Source organism: Globicephala melas, chromosome 10 (genome assembly GCF_963455315.2).
Source record: "Globicephala melas chromosome 10, mGloMel1.2, whole genome shotgun sequence".
Lineage (NCBI taxonomy): Eukaryota > Metazoa > Chordata > Mammalia > Artiodactyla > Delphinidae > Globicephala > Globicephala melas.
Genome location: NC_083323.1, coordinates 95,302,293 through 95,310,581, shown reverse-complemented (window position 1 = coordinate 95,310,581; position 8,289 = coordinate 95,302,293).

Below are 8,289 nucleotides of genomic sequence, written 5' to 3'. Positions count from 1 at the left end.
TTATGTTTTCAACTCTTAAGTCTTTAATCCATTTTGAGTTAATATTTCTGTATGGTATATGTGTATAGTTTAAGGTAGGGGTTCAGTTTCAGTCTTTTTGCCTGTGGCTGTCTAGTTTTCCCAACACCATTTATTGAAGAGACTGTCCTTTTCCCATTGTCTGTTCTTGTATCCTGCATTGTAAATTAATTGACTATATATGTACGGGTTTGTTTCTAGGCTCTCTGTTCCATTGGTTTAAGTGTCTGTTGTTATGCCAACACCATACGGTTGTTTACTAAGCCTTTGTGACATGGTTAGAAATCAGGAGGTGTGCCTCCGGCTTTTTTTTTTTCACATCAGGTTTTCTTTTCTTTTTCTTTTTTTTTTTTTTTTGCGGTACGTGGGCCCCTCACTGTCATGGCCTCTCCTGTTGCAGAGCACAGGCTCCAGACGCACAGGCTCAGCGGCCATGGCTCACGGGCCCAGCCGCTCCACAGCATGTGGGATCTTCCCGGACCGGGGCACGAACCCGTGTCCCCTGCATCGGCAGGCGGACTCTCAACCACTGCGCCACCAGGGAAGCCCCCACATCAGGTTTTCTTGAAGAGATCTGAGTGGCACACCTGTGGCAACCACATTCCACCTCTAATATATGCTGCATAGGTCTCTTCGCACATGCGTTTGGGGAACAGCTCCTCCACAGTTCCATGAGCCTCTTTGACAAAAATGGCTGCATTGCATAATTTTCTACCAATGGTACCTAGAATACCATAAGGTCCACCAGATTATATGGCCCAACTTGCAGGGCTACTTGCATCACAGCCTGAATCTTCTACAGAGCCCTTTCTTGCTCCAGACCCTAGTCAAACTAAGTTACTTTTCACACCATCCAGTATATAGGCTGGGATAGTGTTTCTAGGCAAAATGTGTTGCCTCCATAATCTAGAGAGATCCACCAGGCATTGTGCGTGTTTCCATGTAGCAGGTGATGTAAATGTAACAAGTTGTGTTTTACTTTGTAGGGGATGTTCCAGATGCCTCTTAGTACAGGTCATCTAAAAACTATAGGAATGGCAGATCTCCAGATCTCTGTAGAGTTTATTTCCCACCCTCTGGAACACGTATCTCAGCAAGGCCTCTGGTATGCTAAGCTTCCTTTTGCTCATTTGTCTGCTAAGCATGATGTCATTGATGTAATGCATTTATGTGATGTTCTGTGGAATGTCCAGATGGCCTATAATTTAGATTATATCATATCCTTGGAGCAAAACTAAATGAATATTATCCATTCCATGTGGATGCAAACTATTTCTAGTCTTCTTTCCTGATGGAAATAGTGGGGGAAATTCACTTACCATACCAGTGGTTGTATATTATGTCCCTGAGCCCTAGTATCCCTGCTGTGTGCAGTCATTGGCTAGGAAGAGTTTGGCCTTGGAGCAGAATACGGAGGTGGATCTAAAAGAATGTCAGCTGGCGGCTGGCAAGCCAACTACATTTTTCACAGCGAGTTATAGGAGAGGTCTGATTGGCAAACTTGTATGACTGCCACAGTGCTCTTGATACATAAATAGTTCTCAAGAAGAGAATAAACTGAAAAGAAAAATCTACTGGCACCTCTCCCACTCCTCCTGACCTTATTCCCTAGAGGGAATCACTGTTAATATTTTCTTGCATATCCTCCCAGAATTTCTGAATTTATTTTATAAGTGTGTCTCTTTTTCTTAGCCCAATAGGATTATGATATAACCGTGTTCCATAACTTTACAATATATTACATTTAATACCTTGCCATACAAGTGTGTATACTACTACCTCAATTTTTTTAAACAGCTATATAAAATGCTATTATTTGCTCCTACCATAATTTAATTCCTTGGCTTAGTTACCTGAAATATCCCAGTATTCTTCCAATACATATTTGCTCTTTGTTTAAATTGTTACATGCAACCAAAGAGTTCTAATACAGGAAAGGAGACTGAGAACACGAAAATAAACTTTGACAAATTTCTCTTAGGATGACGTTGAAAATAATTTGAACACAAATTGAGTGTTGCTAGAACACCTAATCTTTGGGGGGGAAATATATGTATACTAATGGTAAAAAATAGTACCTGGGAAAACAACAGCGAAGTTTTCCATGGTTATATTCAAACTGAATCCCACAATTTGGTCATGTGCTTAATTACCAAAGGATGGGAAAAAAAGACGTGAGTTGATTTTTAAAAAGTAATGGCTTGGTTCCAGAAACCAGGCAGAGTCTTGGATTGGCCTGAGTGACACTAGATTTAATGGAGGACAGCTGGCCCGTAATAGGGATGTGGTAGGATTAAAGAATTGCCAAGTCTAATTAACATCCAGGGACTATAAAGTGCCGGCAAGAATAGTGAAGTCATTTGTACCAGTTCAATAAAATCAATTGAGTATTTAAACATACACTCGGGGAATGTTTTCAAAATCCATATTTGGCATAATTAGGGTATCATAATAAAAGCAGAAAAAAAGGCTGCCAACCAATTCAATATTTTGAAAACAGTTTTATAATTTTACTTCAGTATATACTCCACTCCATCTCCAGGAAAACACATTTGAGTGAAAACACATGCCAACATTAGTCAGAAACATTTAATATATTTGCTGACATAGGTAATAGATATTTTATAAGTTCAATTTATGTGTAAGATGAATTAGCATAATTCCAGACCACTTTATGTAAGGCATCTCTGCCAAAGAGCCTGAAATATACTGGGTCTAGTATACATTGGACCAGTCCTGACTTTGGATAACATGAATATATTATACTTGGAGTAGATCTATACAGATTGCCCAGTTCAAGGAATTTGCAATGAAGTAACTAATGAGACCAGTCAAGCCTATGATTTGTCCAATAGTCTAATAACGCTAGCCTAATCACTTGACAAGTATTGTCAAAGTCAAGTTAGAACTGAGTCTAAATTTCAGCTTTGCCACATGCTAGTTCTGTGATTGTGTGGAAGTTAAGTTCTCTTTGCACCAATTTTTCTATGGCAAAAATTATCAATGATAGGTTTTTTTTTTTTCTTTTTTTCTTTTTTTTTTTTTTTATGTATTTATTTTTGTCTGCGTTGGGTCTTTGTTTCTGTGCGAGGGCTTTCTCCAGTTGTGGCGAGCGGAGGCCACTCTTCATCATGGTGCGCGGGCCTCTCACTGTCACGGCCTCTCCCGTTATGGAGCACAGGCTCCAGACGCGCAGGCTCAGTAGTTGTGGCTCACGGGCTTAGTTGCTCCGCGGCATGTGGGATCTTCCCAGACCAGGGCTCGAACCCGTGTCCCCTGCATTGGCAGGCAGATTCTTAACCACTGCGCCACCAGGGAAGCCCAATGATAGGTTTTAATTTGATTTAAAAGTAAACGGAATAGCATTTGGAACATAATTGATGTTAAATAAATAGCTCACCTAGAATTTCTCCCCTTTGCACTGAAGGATAATGAAAGAACTATAAAAGATAATCTCTGTCTTCCACTAGCCTGTAATTCAGCAGGGAGATGGAGAGAAGAAAAAATACTTGTGAACAATTAAAAACAAATTTGCATAATATCAACAGTAAAACAGTAATCCATAGAATGGGGGAAAATATTTACAAACCTATGTCTGATAAGGGATTAATATCTAGAATTGAGAATTTCTAAATTGCAACAACAGAAAAATAACTTAATTCAAAAATGGACAAAGGACTTGAAAAGACATTCTTCGAAGAACATGGAGAAGTGGCCAGTAAACACATTGAAAGATGCTAGCTAACATCACTAATCATGAGGGAAGTGCAAAACAAAACTACACTGAGATATCACTTCACATCCATTAGGATGGCTGATAAGTTCTGGCGAGCTAGATCAGCCCCTCCTAATACATAATAGAGCGAGTTTTTCACAAGAATAAGAGGGAGGGGAGGGCAGTTTTCTTCCCTAAAAAGAAGAGACAATGAATGGAATGAAAATGGGGAGTATTAATATAGAGACTGTTATCTTGTTTTACTGGAGACAGTATTTGAAAGATTAAGACATAGCTTTAGAGGGTTTAAGTGACCTTCCAATGGTTACATAGTAGCGAAGCCAAAATGTTAAAAAAGGTACCCTTAGGTTAACTCTTAGTCTCTGTTCTCAGAGTGGGGATTTCAAGCACTTTGGTCTGTTTTATGGTGATCTGGTAAAGGGAAATTAATGGCAATAGCTCTGGATGCTCAGGAAGTGAGAAGAATGATATATCTTCTATTAAACCCCCGAGATTCCTATCCTCTGGTATACATGCTCTATATCCCTTTAAATGGGACCTCTGAGTATGATGAACTGTCATCTTGTGATTAGGTTATGTTATATGACAAAGGTACAGGGATTTTGCAACTCTTAAAACCTCTGATCAGTTGGCTTTAAATTAATCAAATGGGAGATTGTCCTTGGTGGGCTCAACCCAATCAGTTGGGCTGGTTAAAAGAAGCTCTAGATGACAGAGAGGAGAAATTGGATTTGAAACAGCAGAGACACCCCTGGTGGCCTTGAAACAAACTGCCATGTGGAGGGGAGAAGAGAGGGCGAGGAGCAGAGTCACAAGGAACTGAATTCTACCAAGAATTTGCAAGAGGAGCCTGAGACTCAGATGAGATTGCAGCCTCCTGACACCCTGAGAAGACCTGTGCCCAGACTCCCTACCCGTGACAATTGTGAGATAATAAATGTGAGTTGTTTTAAATTCCTAAATTTAAATCCCTAAAGTGAGTTATACAGCAATAGAAACCTAATACAAGTATCTTTATAGTAAAAATATGTATGTAAAATAAATACATACTTACTATAAGTATATATTTATATGTATTATATTTTTAATATAAATAATGTTTTAATCTAATGTATAAATATACTTTTCTATATAAATATTTATAGTATATAGGTGCTGTGGCAGATTTGTGCTGCCTTGTCTGATGGTGGGATAACATGTACTGGGCATAGCTTATAGCTTCACAGGCACAGGGGTCTAGTACATTGAATGATTTAGGGCAGTAGCATTGTGTAATGGAAAGAGCAGTGGATTGAGAGACAGGAAATAGTATTCCGTGCTGCCATGGACTAATTGAGTAACCCTAGATAAATCACTTACTTTTGAGACGCTTCAGTTTCCTCATCTGGAAAGGGAAGGAATTAGACTGGGTTAATTCTGATGTCCCTTCTAGCTCTAACTTATATTAAATGTGTCAGTTATATTGTATGTAGGATGTAGTTAAACCTGAAAGGGAGGATAAGCTTTCCAAAGTGGTGACACAAAAATGTTCAAGAACAAAAATGTCCTGTGTGCGTACAAAGACCAGGTCTGAAAAGAGAAGCAGCAGGGACAAATTTATGAGAATGATGAGGGATGAGGACGGGTAGATTTGGGGGTGGGGGGAGGGATGGAAAGGGAGAATCTATAGGAGGTGAGTGTGAAAATCGAGGAAGAAGTGAGTTTCTCCACGCAGCTGAGATGTGAGTTGTGAGAAATTGAACTTGCCAATTTATGGCCACTCAAAGGATGACAGGCAATAAATATTGTGTACCTTCTATAATTCTGTGGCCTAAATGGGAACACCAAGATAATTACTACCTTGGAAAGCAAAAAACATGTTTTAGCACTGCTATGGGTACTACGTGCTGCTCTATCTTGGGCAGACGGAGACCTCAGCCCACAAACTGCTTCCAGCTTCAAATGAGGTGGCCCACTGTGTAGAACTCCACCCTTGTCAAGGCCAGGAGAATTGGTATTGGCAGATATCACAGAATGAAAGAATGGAGGAACCGCCAAGCAGTCTTCCTAGTAAGGTGTATTTGAAAGAAAGATGAGATCTGACGTTATGAAAGGATTGAGTCTAGGACACATGTTTTTCTTCTTAGACAAAGAGACCTGTAAGTCTTTCTGCTTCAAAGACAGAACACAAGATGTGGTTGAATGTACACACAAGGAATTAGGAGGTCCTCTGGGCTTTATTCATGTTTTCTCCTGCTTTTACTTATACTGTATAACTAATCTCTTCAGGATATTGAAGGAAGAAGTTTCTTTTTAAGTCAACAATTATATAGGTGGATAAACACTTTTAGAAAAAAATTTTTGTTGCACTTTTTTTTTTGTTTTCATTTAAGAATGGTGGTATTGAGGGAGTTTCCTGGCACTCCACTGGTTAGGACTCAGTGCTTTCACTGCCGAGGGCCCGGGTTCAATTCCTGGTCAGGGAAACTAAGATCCCACTAGCCCGGTGATGCAGCCAAAAAATTTAAAAAAAAAAAATGGTTGTATTGAAACAGTTCTGGAGACGGATGGTGGTGATGGTTGCACAGCAACGTGAATGCACTTAATACCACTGAACCCTACCCTTTAAAATGGTTAGAAGGGTAAATTTTACGTTACATACAATTTACCACAATTTTTTAAAAATTGAAAAGTTTGCAACACAGTTCTACCGTTAGTTTCTAAGGTCCCATTTCACATCTTCATCAGCATTAAAAATCTTGACAAATCGGTTTTTAAAGAAGAATGATGGTCTTATATAACAAGTCTTCAAATAATTCTAGTAGGAATAATATTTTCCAAGTACACATCCAAGCTCCTCCTGAAGTCCTGCTATTAGACATTTTTGCCCTTTGAAATCATGTTTTTGAGGTATTTCAGACTGAACTTAATATCAGGTCCTGCTTCCCACAGTTTGCGTCACTGTATCCCCATCTCAGCCCAATCTCTAGGTTAAATTCTGCTCTTTGGTAAAACATTAAATATCTCTCATCCAACAATAACACTTTGCATCAAATGATCTTTGTTACTGGCAAGACTCTGATATTATACTCCATTTTTGATAACTGGATTTCTGTTTTGTCTCCTGTGGCTGAGTGCCTGTTTTGTAACTTTCCTACTACCCTAAATGCTCTATGATTGGTCTCAGAGTTTCATCCAACAAACATTTAAGGGATCTACTATGTGCCACACACTATTTTAGATGTTTGGGTTAAATCCTTGCCATCACTTGCTTTATGGTACAGTAGGGGAAACAGATAGTAAATAGTAAATGTTCTTAAGCTGGAAGTGTGCCTGGAATGTTTGAGGAACTGCAATGAGGTCAGTATGGATGGAGCACAGAGAGCAATAGTAGAAGAAAGGTATTTAAGGACCAGATTAAACGGGCCTTAAGATAACTGCAGAGACATTGTTTTATTTTGAGAGAAATTGAGAAGCATTGGACAGTTTTGAGCAGAGAAGTAATATGATCTAACTTACATATTTAAAGGATCATTGTAACTCCATTGTTGATAATAGACTCTGGACAGGTAGAAACAGGAAGACTACTGCAGTAATACTGGCAAGAGGACTTCAGCTTCTGGCCAAGGTGAAGTACCAGAGACTGAATTTACCCTGCCATCTGAAACAACTAAAAAATAGGACATAGTGTATATAACAATGGTTTTCAAGCACTGGACATCAGTTAGCCCATGGTAATGATCCCTTAGAGATGGAAAACTACTCAGGTGAGCCCTGTGATTGCTCCATCTTACTACATGGCGAGTTTTCAGGTCACAGTGCAGGGCAAGGCAATCTTAAAGGTTAGTGGTCCCACTGAGTTGAAGAAATGGAGTTGAGGGTTAGAGGGCCAGCCTGCTGGAATTCTCAGGGCAGAGTACCAGAGAGGAAAGATGACCACAGAGAGAGAATGTAGAGATTTGCAGAGGGTCTTGCTGAGTTTTTCAGATGAGTCTTACCAGCATATGCATGTGAAGAAACTACCCAAGGGCAGCAAAAGAACCACCTGAAATTATTAGTAGGAATGGTCCCTGGGGCTCACAAAAGGACTGGAATAGTTTGTATTCCCACCAGCCACAGTGGAAAACCCAAATATATCATGGGACAAAAAGTAGAGAACTCAGAAGGGTATTGCATCAGGAGTGGGAAAAAATTGCCACAGACTAAAAGCCATTCAGGAACTTCCCTGATGGTCCAGTGGGTAAGACTCCACGCTCCCAGTGCAAGGGGGCCTGGGTTCGATCCTTGGTTGGGGAACTAGATCCTGCATGCATGCTGCAACTAAGAAGTCTGCATGCTACAACTAAAAGATCCCGCATGCCACAACAAAGATCCCTTGTGCTGCAGCTAAGACTCAGCCAAATACATACATACATAAATAAACAAACAAAAGCCATTCAATCACACTTAACAAAGCTTAAAACCAAGCCTTACCAACAAGGACCTACTGTATAGCAAAGGGAACTCTACTCAATATTCTGTGATAACCTATATGAGAAAGGAATCTAAAAAAGAAT